Source organism: Tympanuchus pallidicinctus, unplaced genomic scaffold, assembly GCF_026119805.1.
Source record: "Tympanuchus pallidicinctus isolate F22 unplaced genomic scaffold, pur_lepc_1.0 scaffold22, whole genome shotgun sequence".
Taxonomy (NCBI): domain Eukaryota; kingdom Metazoa; phylum Chordata; class Aves; order Galliformes; family Phasianidae; genus Tympanuchus; species Tympanuchus pallidicinctus.
Window position 1 is genome coordinate 3,182,717 of NW_026294739.1, and position 18,507 is coordinate 3,201,223.

Sequence of the window (18,507 nt, forward strand, 5' to 3'; positions counted from 1 at the left end):
TTGCCATCACTCCTCCCTAGCAGAGAGCAAGGCACAGCGCCCAGAATTGCATTAAGATTGATTCATAGGAGAAACACCCGCTGGTGGGAGCACCTGCTGGTTGGTTTGGTCGCAACCTGAGTTGCCCCTTTGTGTTGGCCTGGATAGAAAGTCTTGAAATGAGGCAATTGGGACAGGTGTCCTTGGCAAGCAGGCCAGTCCGCAGGGAGCCCTGGGGCTGGGCCGGATGTGTGTCAGATTAATGCCTGGAAGACGGGTCGCAATGACTTCCATAGTGAGATATTGGCCCGTCCTCATTCTGCCATATGGTCTCATGTTTGGCTGGGCGGTCCCAATACCAGCATATCATGAGAAGAGGCAAATCCCATCTCTGTGATGAGGATGTGGCTGTGTATCAGGACGAGCAATAGTGCTGCGTGGCCTGGGAAGGGTTTTCCAGGTCCAGCATGGCCCTGAGACAGGAGAGCTCCTCGATCCTGCTGAACCAATGGCCCAGAGCAGGAGGTGAGGACAGCCGGAGGCCTGGCAGGGCTCAGCCTGCTCTGGGGGCTCTTGCCAAGTGCCTGTGGTGCTGAGAGGCTGACAGCATTCCTGCTGTCTCGGTGACATGTGCTGCCCTTTCTCAGGAGGGGCTGCTTTTGTCCTCTTTGGAGCTGGCAAGTGCGGGCTTTCTATCCCACCGCCCACAGCATCCTGTTGGACCGCTTCTTGCCCATGGGAAAAAGAAGAAAACCACATCCTCACGTGTGAAATCCCAGGGACAAATCTCTGGTGGCTGAGGAAACAGCTGTGCCTTGGGTTGCCTCTTCACAGCAACGCTGCCTTGGGGATCGCAGTTTGCTTCTCTGCAGTCGCAGGCATTAAAGCAGTGCTTCCCCATCACTTCCTGACACCCTCAGAAGCCAGGCTGCACAGGGGAGGTGGCAGATTGGCTGGTGACCTGGAAGGACATCAAATAAAAGGATTTAGCGGCTGGTGGGGGTTTGTCAGGGGAGCTGAACTCGTGGGTGGAGAAACAAAAAGCTTTCCAGTTCCAGTGCTGCCCGTTCTGCTGTTTCTCAGAGGAAGAAAAAGCACCTTCAACAAAATGCTTCCTGAATTGCAGCTATTTCACACCATTCCCGTTCCCAGCCTCTTTGAGTAAATGCTTGACCATCTTTTGAAGGTGTTTTCTAGTTCACTGGTGTCATCCTTCAATAGATTTTCTTGCCCTTCTCTCTGAAATTTGGACCGTGACCAGAAATTTGCCTATCCCTTTTAGACTCGAGGTGCTTGAATCCCTGTCAGTCGACCAGCTCATGAGAGTGGAAACAAACTTTTCTTTTAAACCTTCCCAGCCGTACCACCAAAACCAGGATATATATTACAGGATCAGGAAGAAAAAAAAAAACAGCTTTGCCAGTGTAAAACTTGAAAGGTAGAGAGGAGGGAGATTCCTTGCTCAAGAGCTGAGAGGCAAAGATATTGCTCCCACCTGTAGCAGTGGCACCTTCTGCTGTCAGAATGGATGGCTTAGATTCTCAAGATACTTCAGGCTTCAATAGTTATGTTCTCTTAATTGAGGGTATTACAGATACTATGGATTTTTTTTAGCACATCCTTTACTTTTTGTTGTTTCCCATGGTTCGATGGTTGCCTCTGTGGGTGAACTCGGAGCTCTATCCAGAAGGTAAACAGAAATCCTTAACCAAAAAAAGAAAGGGAATCTAAATATAAATCTGTCAAAACCAGACTCTTCTCTGCAGCAGCATTAAAGGAGATCAATTCATTGCTGGTGGCTGAAGAGCTGAGTGAGTGAGAGATGGGATGCCAAGTAGATACCCCCAGGTAATCCAGCTTCTTTTCTCCTTGGAGATGGGACTCAAAGGCACAGACAGCTGTGGGAACTCTTGGCTTTGCAGAAGCACATAGAAACTGGTTCCCCAGCCAAGGCTTTGCTATGCGGACTTTTGGTGGCTTCCCTGCTCTGCCTCTCCCATAGAGGTTCAGCTCAGGCACTCTGGTCATCACCTGAATTCACAATCTGTTGGGTTGTGGCTGGAATTTTTGAATAACTCCACTTCCAAATACTGAGGCGAAGTGAATCTTCTCTAAACCCTTTTGGAGGTAGGGTTGCAAATAGAATTGTCCATGGAAATGGGATATGTCTTGTACATCCCGAAAAGCAGTGGGCCACTGTTGCACAGGGGTCCCTACCACTCCACCTCTTCGAGCTTTCCATATTCATAAGACAATGGCTTTATCAGGAAAGGGAAGCATTTTGGGGAAATGTCAATATGAATATTACAGTCTCTTTGCTCTTTGTATTGTCCCCTAAATTGTCAAGGCAAAGCTGTAGGAGATAATGTGCAATTATGCTTTCACTAAAGTTTGTGTAACCTTTTATAAAAGCTTTTGAGAGATCTCCTTCTAGGCACAGAGGGGCTGCGTGCTCCGGTCTCCCTCATCACTCTATGATGCTTTGAACTGAAGACTGCATTTGGCTGCATGTATGTAGGAGAGTGGCTGGTGTTTGGGACCAAACTCTTCTCACCATCCTTCAGCAGTGGCAGCATGAGAGGAGCTGTGACTGGGGCTTCCAGGACCAGCAAGGGCTGCAGAAGAAGGGATACTGAGAACTCACGTGCCCACCTCAGGGAGAGGAGTTTCCAGACCCAGGACGGAGGTAGTAAATCACTCTGGAAGGTGGATATGGGGCACCTTGGTGTTCTTGGTGATGAAAGTCCTTTCATCCCATGCTGTGCTCCTTGTTTCAAGTTGCTGATGGGGTCTGTGGGGCATTACCAGAGTAGAGGAACCTGGGGTTGCCAGGAGCAGAAGTGAGGCTCTACCTTGTGCAGTGGCATTTTACAACCTCGGGGGCAGGCTCTTCTTGCCTCTTCTCTTTCCGCAAATAATCTCTCCATTTAGTGACAAATGATGTTTTTCATTCTATTCATTATTCATTTCCATCATTTAATATTTAAATGTGCTTAATCTTCGAATCTCACGTTCTGTCAGGACAGGAGCTAAGGAAGCTGGAGAGCTGGAGGTGGTGTTGATAAAACACAACCGAAGGGTGTGGAAGAGCCCAAGGGGGTGGCTTTGGTTGCTTCTGGGATGGGACAACCACTTGTGTTCCCCTAAGATGTGCCAGATCCTGTCCTAGTGGCTCCTCCTGGCGCCTCATAGCCCAGCCCTAGGAGGTGCTGAGGCCTTAGTGCAGCCATTGGGCTGGCATTTCTTGGCATTGTGGAAGTGGCATATTGAGTCACTTGGGATTGCTGACCCAGGAGGAGCCCCATACTTTTTCAATTACCCCCTCTGAGAGGGCAAAATTCACTTACACTTGTCAGACCCGTTTGAATGGCAGCATGGAGCCAGGCTAATGCACAGTGGGGAGTATTCAGGGCCTGGCAGGCTTTGCATGAGGAGCTTTGCCCTGTGCCATGCTGAGAAGGTCCCGGTCAGCCTATGTGGAACAGTGTCCTGCTGGATCTGTGCCCTGAAGGCTCCTGGTAGCAAGGCTGGAACTGCTGTGCATGAGCAAGATACAGTGACAGAGCCCAAAGGAGCAGTGGGTAAGAAAAGCCGCCTGCTGCCAAGTGGAGTAGTTTTATTGCAAGCCTTAATGCTATTTACTCTGTTTTCCAAGAGCCCCAGAGCCAGATTTCATGCAGTTCAGCTGTCACTAAAAAGCAAATGTACATTTCTAGCCCTTCTGGCCTTCTTGACATGCTGGAAAATACGATTCTTGAACGTGAAAGAGCCAGCAGGCAAACACCCGCTCGCTGTCCTTGCATCCCTTTGCAGAGCCTTGCACGGTGGAGGCGTGCTTTTGTACGCTTGGGTTCATCAATACTGAACATCTGTCCAAATTCTCCCCGGCTTGTTCAGGCTGTCTCTGAGACCCACAAGGCCTGGCCTGAAAATGTATTATTCGATAAAATTGATCTGGGTGGCAGTGAGCTGTTTTATTTAATTGCTCTTTCTTTGTTTGCTTGGGCGTTTTCAGTCATTCTTTGGAATGCAGGTCCGTCCTTGCAACCAACAAGTAGCTTGGTGCATGGGATCCTCCTTGCTGGCGTGCTTAGAGCACGCTGGGGCTGTGTGATGGGAGCTGGTTCGTGCCCTGCAGCTCAGGGCACATTCGCACTGCGTGCCCCCCATTCCTATTAATATGATTAAATCAGGGGTTCTGATTGCAGGCAGGGGAAGGAGAACTGTCAGGCAGTCGTCCTAGGGTGGGGTCCCAGCACCTTCCTTCCTCCCAGAGTGCCACCTTGGAGCAGGCGTCCGGTCCTTTTCCTTTTTTTATTTTTAATTTATGAATAAATAATTGCTTGAGTGGAGAATAAATCAGACAGCTCTCTCTCTCTGGGTGAGTGTTACCTCTGCTTGCACCCAGCCTGGCAGCCCCCTCCCTGTTGTAAAAGTAGATGGAACAAAAGTGTTGTTGTGCTGGGCACGTGCCAGCATGGAGATGCTTTTATTGGCATCCAAAAAGCAAACAGCAAAGCTTCTCCTGACCTGGTTGCATCCACCCAGAGATGTGTGGGCTGGTCAGAGGAGGTCAGGAGCTGCTTGGAATGCCAGAAGCTTGGGCAGGGATTTGCTGTGCGTTTTGTGTCGCATAGCCTTTCCCCTGGTCACCTCTCTGCTTGCACAGCAACAACCTTCTCATCTCACTGGGTGCGAGGTGCTGCTTATGCAGCTGAAATTTGTCACTGCCTCTGTGTACCCCATAGCCAACCCCAACAAGAACAGGTCTCTCTGGAACCTGGGCAAGCTCCTAAAGCTGTAGCACAGCCACCTGCCAGACTGGAGCTGTGGCTGCAGCTTGTCTGGGGTTTGATCCCACTGCAGCTTTGTGGGTCACACTGTATTTGGGCCTTGCGTTCCAGCTCGTTGCGTGATCCTGTGCAGAGGAATGGGAGGCTCGTCTTGAATCTCAATCATTGCAGTAGGGTTTTAGATCTATTTTTGCAGTTCTGCTTAAACTTTCGTATCACACGATGGGTTCTCAGGGAGTTGTGTCTAAATCTAGAAGCAATCTGGTTTTTGTTTTTGTTTTTTAACGCCGCTCCAATCAATTTTGGGTTAAGCTCTTTGCTGCGTTAGTCTTCAGCTTCAGGAGCCATGACAAACACATGATGTCATCAGTTGTGTGCTATCACATGCTTTTAAAATGCCGTCAGACTCGCTAAATATTCAGCGTGTAGTTTCTGTCTCAGCAGACTGTGTTGGCTGAAACTGCTTATGCAAATGAAAAGCTGTACCTCTTCAATAGGTTATTATGAGCTGATCCTGAATAATTGGTGTTGAGCTTGAGCAGTAGGTGGGAGAAGTCAGCAGAGGCAATAATTAATCAAGTGGCTTCACGTCTAGCTTGGATGTGGATCCTAGAAACCCTTCTCTGAAGACAGGACGAGCTCCTTGGAGCCCCGTGTGTGTGCCTAACCACTGCAAAGTCCTGGCAAGGACATCTCCCCTATGCACAGCTCCAGCTCGGTGAAAAATTCATTTAGGTTTTGCCCAGCGATTCCCAAGGGAAGGCTGTCAGAAAGTCTTTCTGCTCTGAGCCTCTTAGTGTGTATTTCTAAATTCCAGCCTATATTAATTCACGGCTGCTTTGTTCCCATTTGTTCTTCGACTGAATTGGCTCCTTTTCACCCTCGCTTCCTCCCTCTCGCTCTCTGTATATTTCTAGACCACGTCTCTTCTTGGCTTTTCTTTTGCTAAACTAAGTTTGCTCAGGCTTTCATGTCCTCTCAAAAGACAAAGCTCTCTGTTTCCTATATCGCCCCTTTTATTCCACCTCTTTCCAATCTGAACCGGACCCAGCCACCTAAATCACAACTCTTTCCATGGAGCCTGAGCAAGGGAGAGCAAGGAGCCCGCTTTCCAGCCAGGAGGATCAAGCCCCAAAGGGGCATCAGCAGCACTGCCAGGAACCAGGCAGCAGAGAGCTCGCTTTCAGGCAAGTTCTCTGATAAAGGGAGACTTTTTCCTGTTATAAAGCAGGGTATATGCAAAAAAATGCAGGATTGATTTATCTCAGTGGCCTGTTAAGAGTTAATCGATAAAATAGCAGTTGCCACCTTATTACGAGAAACTAGCTGATTAGAAACTTGATTAATGGGATGATTTTTCATGACTATAATTAAAGCACTGCATGGCTTCTCTTGTAATTGATATTTAATGCTTACATGGAAAGCTGTTTGTCTATGAGAAACAGATCCTTTTGTGTTTTTGTTTTTGTTTTGTTTAATTCCAGTGATTCACCTGTGGATCAGGCATAGAAGGCTGACAGCCCCAGTAATAGGGAAGAAGGGAGAAGACGGGATGCAATTGGCCAGGAGCAAAAAGCAGCCTTTTCATTCCTAGAGAAGTGGGAAAAGATTGATGTTTCATAGCTAATTCCCAGGAGAGTGATGAGTGGGAGACAGCTTTTTCTCATGGCAAAGGTCTTGCTGGTCCAACCTGCAAAGATCAACAGCAAATCCAAGCCAGACATGAGATCCCAACTGCTACCAGAAGTAGGTACAAGGAGGACTCTGCCTGCTCCAGCCAGGCAGATTCCATCTCTTGGACACTAGGAAGCTGTACATGGTAGCAGATGGTGAAAAATCAGAGGAAACATGGAAAAAGGGCCATGGTGCTGCTGCTTGCGTCTTGCTCCAGCTCTAGCACTGATGCTGGAGAATCATCCCCAGCCAGAAGTGGTACCTCTGTGTTTAACTGTCCTGGAGGAACTTCTTTTACAGTCTTTGTCCATAAAATTTTGGACCAGTTCCCGAGAGGCAGTGTGATCTCTGCTGTGCTGGATGCTGTCTCTGAGAGCTCTGCTCCAGACCAGTCAGTTTGTGTTCCCAGGGCTTCCATAATATCAGCCTGCTTCCCTGGCCTTGGTATTTGTTAATTCTTCATCTAAAGCTGATGCATTGGATCTTGTACCTTGCCGTGCTCATGCCTGGTGTGGGAAAGGCCTGATCCAAAACCTGTGCCAGCTTCTGTGCCAACATTAGCTGCTTTTGGGCAGGCATGAAGGGCGTAGGTGTATGATGGAGATACAGAGCTATGCCAAGTGTTTGCATACAAGCTTTCAGACCGTAATTCATAACGCGTTATAGGATCTAAATTAAATTCCTGGGACACGCTCTATGCATTTTCTCCAGCAAAGAGAAGCGGTTGAGTAGCAGCCGCCATGTTCTGTCCCCTTTAATTAGCAGCATTAAACCAGATTTTCTCCCTTCTTCTCAATGCAGAGAAATGGTAAGTGGCCTTGCTGGCGTATGAACACGAGGCTCGCTCCTCTGCAGCAGCAAGTCTCTGAGTCCCCATGCGCCCTCAGCCCCAGCCAAGCAAGGGTGGCAGCTGTGATAGCAGATGGGAGGTGGGCCAAGGTCATACAGGAAGGCTGTGGGCGCTGTTCCAACCCTCAGTCTGGAGTCTGCCGTGCAGGGAGGTCACATTCAGCCCCGTCCCCCATTGAGTGCAGGGCTCTTCTCATCTGCATCATTCTGCCCGTTGCTGTCAGGGCGGTGGCTTGCTTGGGGTACGTGTGTGTGTGCATGCAGTGAGTGTCACACCACCCCGAGCAAATCTGCAAATCTAATAACAATCAAAGCCGTCGCTGATGCATTATTAAAATTCTGGGTTGTTTTTCTTTCTTGCAAGCAAGAAAACGGAGTATTTGGAGGTGGGTAGTTTGGTGTTAAATTGTGTTTATTGCACGTCTGTTGAATATATAACACGTCTGCGTGACCTCCCCGAAGAGTTAGACAAGCCTTTGCACAACATAATAATTCTCAAACCCTTAGAAATGCATACAAACACCCTGGTGCAACGACAGGAATTCAGACCTCACATGCTGGGTTGACGGATGCTGGGGGGCAGCAGCTGCCCAGATCCATTGAAGTCGTCTCTGACTGTACTGTCCAGGAGCAAATTGTTAATGCTGTCTGAGGAGTGGCGGAAGAATCAGCGGTAGGTTTTAGGGCTGATCTCTTCTGAGAGAGATGCGCTGGAAACTCTTGATGGCACCAGCCAGTCTGCAGGCTCTTTTACCTTGTAATCAGCCAAACAGTAAGAAATCTTCATCATAGAAAGTTTCCTTGTCAGTTTTATTTCTGAAAGGAACGCAAGGGAATGTGTGGAGCGTGCCAGATCTGATTTGTTAGGATTCCATTAAGGATTCATTAAGGGAGCACACACAACTTTTTGTGTCTTACCTTTAAAACACAAATGGTTTTTCACTTTGGCTTCAGGTGACGTTTGTTCTTTAAAAAATTAGCTGAGCCTCTCCCAGATGTGATCCCAAAGCATTGGTTCAGAGTGCTGGCTTTTGGTGGAATATACCTCATTTCCTCTGTGTTAGGAGATGGCAGAACATTTCAGGGTTACGGTGATTGATTCAGAAAGGAGGGTAATTCCAACATGTGTGTTTGTGGGGATGTGGGAGGTGTGGGGGCAATTCTCTTTTCCCAATAACTTCTACAGCTCTTTCATGGGCAAATGGGGTGGGCAGCTTTACTTTCTGTACCTGTATATAGCAGTCAGTTAACCCTGATGTTAGACCATGTTGAAGACCCCAGGGAGAGTTAGACCCCTTGGACTGAAATCAGTGGGAGTTAGTGGTGCAACTTTTGGCAAATTGGGTTTGCATATACCTGCAGTTATTTGGTTGCATCCATCATCTCTCCCTGCCTGACAGCTTGTGTTTACTGGAGTTGACTGACTGACAGCCCACTTCCATACCACGGAGTTTGCTCCTTGGCTAATCTTATTTGGATAGCTGGCAGATGGATGTGCTCTAGGTTGTCATTGCCTTTGTTTGCTTTGCTAATATCAGAAGAGTTTCACTAGTACTTACTCTGCAATTTGTTTTGACAAGATCAAAGTGCAGCTTGCTGTTGAAACAGGTCGGATTCCCACATCTCCCAAAGTTTGGCTTGGGAAGGCCAAAAAAAACCACCCCAGTTGGCTGAAATAGCCATAACATAACCCTGGTTGTATATGTATGTGCTGCCTGCAGCACGGGCTGTCGGTGTGTGCTGCCACATGCTGTGGGCACAGAGCTCTGCTCTGGTGTTGGCTGCTGTCTACCTGCAGGAGCTCTGGCTGCAGAAACCCGTGCAGTGGAAAGCTTCACTGGTGCAAGCCTTCTGTCAGCTCTCAGCTAATGAGCGATAAGAAGCAGGTTCAGAGGTCTCCCCAAAATACTTGCTGTGGGCTTGTGTCTCCCACAGAAACCTGGGGTGCTGCAGGTGGGCTATGTCGCAGCAAGACTTTGGTGAGTAGGCTGCTGGCTGTCATATTTACTGATGTGGTCTCCTTGAGAATGTGCTGCTGCTGGGAGACAGGGAGTTGCTGAAGTCTTTTGAGGGAGAGCAGGAGAGAACAGAGAGCTTAGAAAGCTTTTACAAAGCAGGACCTGAAATCTGTCTCCAAGATGTGATCTGTGGTTCTTGCAGCGAGCTTCCTTGTGGCTCTTGCCTACCTGGATCATACGCCTCTTGTATTTCCCCCTTGTTTTTGAGTCTGTGGAGATGTTCAAGGCCAGGCTGGGCCAGGCTCTGAGCAACCTGATCGAGCTGTGGTGTCCTTGTTCATTGCAGGGGAGATGCACTAGGTGATCTGTAAAGGTCCTTTCCAACTCTAAGGATTCTATGATTTTATAACACGAGTGTTCTGATCCAAAGTCAGTAGTTGGAGAGCTGACGTGGCCTGAACAAGTCATCCTGGGACTTGGATTACTGTTAGGTCATCATTTGCACGAAGCACTCAACGCATCCACTTACATTTCCATGGCAAAACCAGGTTTTTCAGCCCTGTTGAGTTGCCAGTGCTCATGGCTGAGCTGTACCCACGTCTGTAATTCAGGAAAGCATGGATGCATTAGCTGCAATCAGCAATCAGGAGGAAATTCCTGGCTGATCACAAACAGGCAGGAGGGAAGAATAAATTAATTCTTAAAAAAAATTTAAAAATTAAAAAAAAAATGCAGCTACTTTTCATTTTCCAAAGTGCCCATTTTCTTAACTATCCCTCCAAATTATCATCTCATCGGATTTATTCTGTTTCCTTGATGTTGTTGTTCTTCTGTTTATCCCACATCACTCAGCAAATGTCTCCCGTCTCCTTCCAGCCAACTTGCACAATACATTACAATTACATAATTACGCCATTGTAATCAAATAATTAAGTTGCACATTAAACACGCATTAGAGCTCACAAAGGAAGGAGCTTCAGACATGGGCACGGAATAGGAGGGAGCGAGCCAGTCAGCGTTGGCACTAATTGCATCCTGCTTTTAATGACTCAAGGACTCTCTGTTTTTGGTCTCAGGTGGTGAAATGGGAGTGGGTTGAGGCTGCTGAGTTTTAAATAAGCAAGCAGGTTTAGTGAGCAGACTCCCCTGTGGAGAGAAACAAGGCTCGGTGACCAAACACACGTAGAAAGGAAAGGGAATAATCGCCAAGCCTGTTGCATTCAAGTCTATTGAAATCTGCTTTAATTGAGGCTCAGAATCGGCTCACCCAGGAGAAAAAGAACACCTGTCTGTTACCATCACAAGGCTCAGCCACTCTAGTAGGAAAAAGGACGTGGTTTCTTTGGGGTGGGATCATTTCAGCAGTGGCAGAGGAAGAGTGAATGAGGCTGTATGAACCATGTGCGTTGTTTTCTTTTTCCTTTTAGCGTTGGGTGAGTTGGGTGATGCAGCACCAGTCAGACCCTGAGCTGTTGCCTGTCGTTGCTCACTGCATAGGCACGCGTGGAGGGGCTGGCTGGGATTTTCTGTTTAGATCCACGATGCAAAAACTTGGGACCACTGTGCTTAATTCACACCCTGTAGGCTGAAATCTATGACAAAAGCTGGCCTCAGCATAGCTGTGGCACTACCAAAAAGCAGAAATCTGTTCTCTGAAGACATTCTAGGTGACCCTTCCTCAGGCTCCTGTTTGACAACGGGACAGTAAAGCACCTCTGTCTCACAGGTGATGTATCCCATGGCTGGAAGTGGGCTGACTGTTTTTCAGCAGGTCACTGAGATGTTTTTTGGCCCTAGGGAGCCATGTGCTGACTTCCCCTACATCTCCCCACAAGTTGTTGTGGTCTGGGGGAACGAGAGGTCAGATTCGTCAAAATGGCAGCCGTGGTGGAAAGAATCTCTAGGGAATGAGGGCAAACGTGTGCCCAGTTTCATATACCAAGTTAAAAGGGATGTGCTGGTTGGCCTTTGCGAGTAGGATCCTGGGCCCCTCATAAAAACTTGGGTTAGTATGTCTCTGAAATGGTTTTTAATCTTTTTAATAGGACCTTTAAAGTTGCAGCTAAAAGCCTTAAAATTAGCCTATGTAAGTGCACAGAGAGGGGGAAAGGGGTGTCTTCTGTTGCACGAGTAAGCATTAGATGCACTAAAGTTGTTGATAAATCAGGTAACAAAGGGCTGCAAAGCCTTGCAGTGACCTCAGGGACGATGTGCCAGTTGTTGGGCCTATGGGAAATCTCAGTAGTTGAATGCTGCAAAAGCCAGCTGAGAAGCAAGAAGCAATGAAACACTGCAGAGCTCCATCAGAGCTCCATGCCTATCCCAGAGCTTCTTATGGGAAGGAAAAAGGACGCAGCAGGGTCTGCACTTGCGAAATGGAGAAGGCAGAAAGCATAGAAGTTCAAACTCTCCCACGGCCATAACTTTGCACGTTTTTTCCTTAAATCTTGAGGTAAAAAAACAAAAAAAACCAAAAAAAGTGACCCAAAACAATTTTCTCAAATCCCAACTTCAGGCACTTCACATACAGTGAAGTAAAAAAGTGCTGTGGATTAGATAAGAACTCCTCGCTCTATCAAATCCAATTTGCTTGGTTTCTATACCACGTGCAGACACGACGAAATGCAAATTGTACAGATTAGGTAAGGTGGTATTTAAAAGGAGGAGGAAAAAAAAAAAAAGTCCAGCTATTGAAATAAGATGTGATTTGATTAGCAGAACCAAGGCTGAAAGCGGAGATCGAATGGGCTATAAACAATTTAAGGCTTGGGAGGAAGCCAGCACTGGCTGGGTATTCATTTATGGTCCAACGTGCTTGCTCTGTAATCCACTAGCAAAAAGCAAGCAAGAACAAGAAAATTGCTGGGTAGAGTAATCTTTCACACTGAGAGATCATCATGTCATCTTCAAAGATTTCTGAGCATCTCTATGTCCATCTAACATTGAGTATGTACTTAAAATACTGAAATACTGGAGCTGTATATTTTTTCAGCCATCCTACTCCTATTGGCCACACGTGTGTGTTTTATTCATCTTAAATCCTGTTCTTTTTATTGCATCCACATCCAGGCGAATCGTAGCAGATACAACTGTGAGTGAACTATCAGCGCACTTTATGGGGCTGTGGTTTAAGTCTGACTTTAAAGCAATGCTTCCAATCGTTTGGATCATCCAGCCATTGGATGGGGTCCTGGGCAACCAGGTCTAGTGTCAGATCTGGAGGTTGGTGGCCTTGCTGTGGCAGGGGGGTTGGAACTTGGGGATCCTTGGGGTCCCTTCCAACCCAAGCCGTTGTATGATCTGCTTGCTTCCTTCATTGAGCTCTTCCTGCAGTGTTGTTTTTCATGCTGTTACAGGGTTTACTTCAAATTTTTCGGGGGGAGGCTTTGCTGGAGAATTTTTCTGGGTGCTTGAATGTACTGCAGTGCTCTTTTGAGGTTTCCTGTGCTGCTGACTGGATAGGCATGCTGGGGGCTCTTACGAGAATCAGTATTTTCTTACAGCGCTGTTTCTGGGAATTGACTGTTTATATAGCTTGCATTAAAGGAAAAAAAAGAGCTTCTGAGAAAAAAGGCTGGGAGGTGAAAGTTGGATGTACTCTGAGGCTGGGAAATCAAGCCAGCACTCCCTCCCCAGCTTTTTGGATGCTGAGTAGTGGGACTTCATTCCCCCCGAGTGACTCACCTAGGGGTAAATTAGGTGGGGTAAATACTGAAGCTGTCTGCAGGACCTTCCTGTTGAGTATTACTCACGTTGTTCCTCTTTTCCTTCATTTTCTGGCAATATTGGAGGCTACACTTATCTTTTTGAAGTGACTACTTTTAAAAACATTTTGATTGTCAAAGGGGATGTTGTTTCCCAAGAACTTTTTTTTTTTTTTCTGGGAATGGTTTTGCTTAGCAGCATCTCCAGGTTTGAAATACCAAAATCCTTTGCAGAGCAGAATTCCTGTTTGCTTGAATGCTTTTGATCCCCTTTGTAAATCTGTCCGGACGGTCATTTTTCTCCCCTGTTCTTTATTTTCCACCCTGATTTCTAACCTGTCTTCTAATTTGTTTTATGTTCCTGTCCTTCCCTTGGTGATGGCAACACCTCCTAATATAGCTTGGTCTGCCAATTCTATTATTTGCTCTTTACTTCTTTTTCCAGCTCGTTAATGTAGAGGTGACAAAAGATGGGTCTACCAGTGATCTCTGCCGAACCCCACCAGGTACATCTCCCCGAGCTGACAAGCTACTGTTCATCATTTTGCTTGGTTTATGGTTCCTTACCCACTTTCTGAAGCACACAGCATCTCTCATGTCCAAGCAGATTTGAATGGGCGCCTCAGAATGATCTTTCATGGGTTGCTGCATCAAATGTCTTCCTAAACTTGAAATAGGGTTTTTCTACTCGGTTTGGCTCCGAGATGGGGTAGGCAGGGAGGGGTTGGTGGGGACAAGCAGCATTTCTCTGCTGTATCCCAACCACAGAGAATAGGCTGTGCAGTTAGGGCGATAGCTGGGGCGCTGACAGGAGGTGCAGAGTGCAGGAACTGAAGGCCATTGAGCAAGCAAAGCAAGGAGCAGGGGTTATAGCACGGTGCTTTTCACCCATCTCATCCCACAGGAGAGCTTCCTTTCGTGAGGGAACTGCTCTCTGACCACCTCGTGTCTTGCTGGGCCCTCTCAGGGTGTGATGAGATAAGAGAAAGGCTGTATTTCCTACAAACAGGCTCAGAAAGAAGTGTGCCCTGGCTTTCCTGCTCTCCCTTGGCTGGACGAGGCTTGGGCACCTCAATTCCTCAGCCTGGCCCTCCTCAGACCCATCAGGATATCCCAACGTGACCGAGCTCCCTTCGCTCATAAGCTGGCACAGGCAGGATTTACCTTCTGGCATCTGATTCTTTCTGCCTCCTCCCTGATTGGTTCCGTTAATTTATTGCAGGCAGGAGCTTGTTCTGCCAAGTACTAATTGCAAAGGTTATTGTTTCTGCCCTTTTGTAAGAGTGGCAGGAAGATCCTCAATTCCATCCCATGAAAAACGAGAAAAAGGCAAAAGTTTTTGGACTGGATGTAGACCCCTCCCATGCCGTGTTTGCACTGCAGTGCATGTGCTGCCCTGCCACTGCCTTCCTGTTACAGGGGGGTGGTCAGAGGGCTGGAGCACCTCTCCTATGAAGATAGGCTGAGGGAACTGGGAAAAGAAGGCTCTGGGAAGACCTCACTGTGGCCTTCCAGTAGTGAAGAGAGCTTACAATCAGGAGGACTGACTTTTTTACACGATCTGGTAGTGACAGGATGCGAGTGGGAGGCTTTAAATTAAAAGAGAGGAGATTTAGGTTAGATGTTAGGAAGAATTATTTTACTCAGAGGGTGGTGAAGCCTTGGTGCAGGCTGTGGCTGGAGGCATTCAGGGCCAGGATGGATGGGATCCTGGGCAGCCTGATCTAGTGGGTGGCAACCCAGCCCATAGCAAGTGGATTGGAACTAGGTGATCTTTAAGATCCTCTCCAACCTAAAGCCATTCTATGATCATGTTGGTGGTGTTTGAGTTGTTCTTGGATTAACTGAGTTGGCCACAGTCTTTTCCTGGTGGAGAGAAGCAGACACACTTCACCCTTTAGAACCATTCTGGAAGAGTTTTCCTCTGTTTTCATAGCTGGATTACCTGGGTTTCTTGGGTGCAGTGGGTTTTCTCCAAAGCCAGGCATTTGCCTAACATGTGAGAAGGGGAACAGTTTCTTCTTGTCTGACTCTTCTCCAGAGCTGCCATTTGCTGCCAGAGCTCCAGCATCTGTCTGGATTTTAGGATGGGCAGAAGCCATCTAGCCCAAGTGCCTGGCATTGCAGTTCTGCTGCTGAAGGTGACAACCCCCTCTGGCAAAGCCCGGAGCCTTTCCAGTGGATTTCTATATTGCTGTAAAACTTGGCTTGGAAAACTTGGCTCTCCATGCTGGAAAACCAAATGTTGAAGCCCTTGAGGCTACAGCTGAGGAGTTCTTCCTCCTTTGCTTGACACTAGGAATTCAGAGCATGCACAAGGCTGTGCTTCCCTCGTGTTTTGTGTGGTGTCTATCCCTTGTGGTTCTGTATTTGCTCGCCCAGGCTTTGTTCCCACTGCAATATTTACTCTGGCTTGTTTCCTGTTTATCACATATCATGGCTGGAGTTTGTTTTTGTTCAGCAGCTCAGAAGCCTTTGGAAATTAGTGTTTATAAACAGAGGGATGTTTGGGACCGCATTTGGATCCACAGTAAATCAGCAAACGGCAGTGTTGTTTTATACAGATTACAGATATGACTTTGGACTGTTTCTTTTCTCCTTTGCCCTCTGTCCCGATATCCTTCTCAGTTGATCTGTTCTCCTGCATAAAGCTCACTTTCCCTTTAGTGCTGTCTTGCTGCTGGCACTCCCCACCCCTCACTGTGCAGATGTGCTCATGGTAGCAGGTTAATGAAATATTTGGGCAGCATTTAGTTTCCACTGTACATCAAGTCTGGATGGCATCCGTGGACAACGCTTTTGTGCGAAGGAAGCACAGTTAAAATCTAGATTCTAAGGAGAGAAGAGCATATATCATATTTAAAGGAGATTTTGAGCTTACAGCATGAAGGAGAATTATATTTTATATCATAACTTTAATAGTTGAGGAGCTGTATCTCAAAGTGCTTTACGAAGGGAGTTCAAGCAATGTGTAGGAAAACGTGCCAGCCATATGCGTAGCTGTATCTCACATGCAGTCTTGGAAATAATTTATTTTTATTGAAGGGATGAATTTGCCAGAACGTCAAGGTTGTCTTCTGTACTTTTGAAGAAGTGCCACGTTGTCTTTCATCTGCAAAGGCTGGTGACAGGAGGGCCTGCCTCACCAGCTATCTTCTCTTTCCAAACTGTGCCTGCATGTTGGTGAATGGAGGCCAGGCTCAGCATCAGCACGTGTGTGAATGAAGATTCACTTTTTCTTGTCAGGCTTCTTTCCTTCTGTTTATCCTTTCTTCTGCCGAGCCTCACAAACTTCAAGGCTAGGCTGGATGGGGCTGTAAGCAACCTGGGCTAGAAGGAGGTATCCCTGCCTAGAGCAGGGCATTGTGGAACCAGGTGATCTTAACCTTCCAACCCAAACCGTTCTATGATTTTATGAAGCTCACATATCTGTTTTCTTCCTCAATCTTGGCTGGGTTTCCCTGTCCCTTGTGATGTGTTCTTTCCTTAGGCTTAATGCAAACACCTGGCCAGGACAAAAGTTTGATCCTACAAGAGCCAAGCAATGCAGCAGCTCCATCTCATTGGCCAGAAGATAAGCACTGCACGTGCAGATCTCCCAGATGTCCCAGGACTTGGTCCAGGACCCTTCGTACACCCTCCGAAAGCCAGATGTAAGGGAAAGGCTGCTCCATGTGGTGCATCGAACATGTTTCGTTTTGTGGGCCTCAGATTGAGCAAAAAGGTTTGTAGTCCAAAGATTATATTGCAAATAAATCTTTCTTACTTATCCAATTTGTGCGATATCCTATTATAGGGAAAAACAACTGTTATCTGCCTCGTAAAGGTTAATGTAATAATAAGCAGATACTGACTTCTATTGAGACTAACAAGATGATTTATTGACCCAAGAGGTAAATATGCAGTGAAGCAAGTCAGGGTCAATACTTATCATGAGGAGAATAAATTCTTGTGTTTTTTTTTATGATATGGAAACCATACAAAATGGTCACGACCAAAATGTCATCTGCTTTTGTGGTTACCATTTGCAAGACGACAGCTTGGTGTGGTAGATGACTGCCAGGTGCTTCACTTTGTACTTTCAGATGAAAAAGTCCATTTAAAAACATTTCATTTTGATACTTCTAAATACCTAGGAGAGTGTTATTAAGAGCAAAAATACCTTCCTGAAGGTATCCAGACAAACAACAACAACAACAACCAACAATAACAAGTCTCATGTGTTATAGTGGTTTTCAGTGGCTGGGTGTATTTCTTGGGTAACTTGTAATTTTATTGTGTTTTATTTTATTAGAGAAACATTCAGCTTCCAATTTATAAGCCTGGCAACTTTCAACCAAATTGGAGATTTTCTGTACACGTATTCATTTTGATTGCAAAGCCATTTTTCATTTAAGAAATGCTTCAACATAGAAATGTCAAGCATCTCTTGTAGTTACCATGGATAAAGACAGGCTCTGAATGTTGGCACCTGCTTCAGTGCTCTGTTCCTGAGCAGGATTATCTTTTTCAGACATCAGAATCAAGGGGAAAGGGTATAGCACTGTTGTCATCACCACATCAAGGCCCCTAAATCATCCCATGGGGAGATACTGGAAGAGTTCATGCTGTTGAGAAATGTTGGACAGATTGAGTAGCATGAGGAACCTCCTGGCAAGAGAGCTTTGATGTGTCCTGAAAGAGCAATACATTCACATAGGTTTTATCTCTTTTTTTTTCCCCAGGGCTGTCAGAGCAAGGCTGCAGGATGCGGGTTCTGACCTTCACACCCTTCTCTCTCCTGTTCTCATTGGTGCTGTGTGGTGAGGGGAGGCTCCTGGGGTAAGGCATCGCAGTTTGTTCCTGTCCCTGCCTGCGAGGTCTGTACTGTTCCACATGGCCTTTTCTCTGGGAGAAAGCATGTGTTCAACAGTGTGAACTGACTCCACCGAGCTGCAGCCTGGCTGAGTAATGCAATCCTTCACCTCTCTCCTCAGAGAACAAAGGGACAGAAGTGCACTGACTACAACTAGGGCATCCCATCCTGGTTTTGCTGCTGTAATGGGCCCCTCCGCTTCTGTCAGAAGGGTTTTGTGTGCAGAGAGATGTAGCAGATAGGCTGTGCTGCGAAGAGTAGCATCCCTTTACAAGCAAAGATGTGCTCTTTAGCTTGCCAGGCAGCGTGCTTGGAGCTCTGCTGCTTCCTCAGGGTGTCCACAAAACGTCGTCCTACAAGATGGCACCTACCAGCTGCTCTCACCTGGGTGGGAAATGTGGTTCATTTGCTGTGCTGGCCCTGTGCACAGCGAGGGGCACTGGTGGTGTGAATGGGAGAAACCATAAATGCAGTTAGAGTGGGGAGGGAGAGGAATTGCACCATCCGTTATCCAACTTGAGCAAAGTGACATGAACAGGGATATTATTTTAGAAAGTTTATCTCTTTAGTATCTATGGTGACAAGATGCTTATCGGAATAAGACAGACTCACAGGCTGTCTGCTCCTTGTTATCTCAGTGTAGGATGACAGTATAAGTATCACGTCTAGAAATGTTATCTATCCTTTATTATTTC

At 46.8% G+C, this 18,507-nt stretch overlaps 1 long non-coding RNA gene across 1 annotated transcript in view; it reads left to right on the forward strand.

The window, feature by feature from the left end:
* LOC128082783 (uncharacterized) overlaps positions 1-17,776 on the forward strand; it is a 37,740-nt gene extending 19,964 nt beyond the window's left edge. Inside the window, exons 3-4 of the long non-coding RNA XR_008207843.1 lie at positions 16,448-16,681; positions 17,682-17,776. This is a non-coding gene — a long non-coding RNA (uncharacterized LOC128082783). The remainder of the gene's footprint in view (positions 1-16,447; positions 16,682-17,681) is intronic.
* The last annotated feature ends 731 nt before the right edge of the window (positions 17,777-18,507 follow it).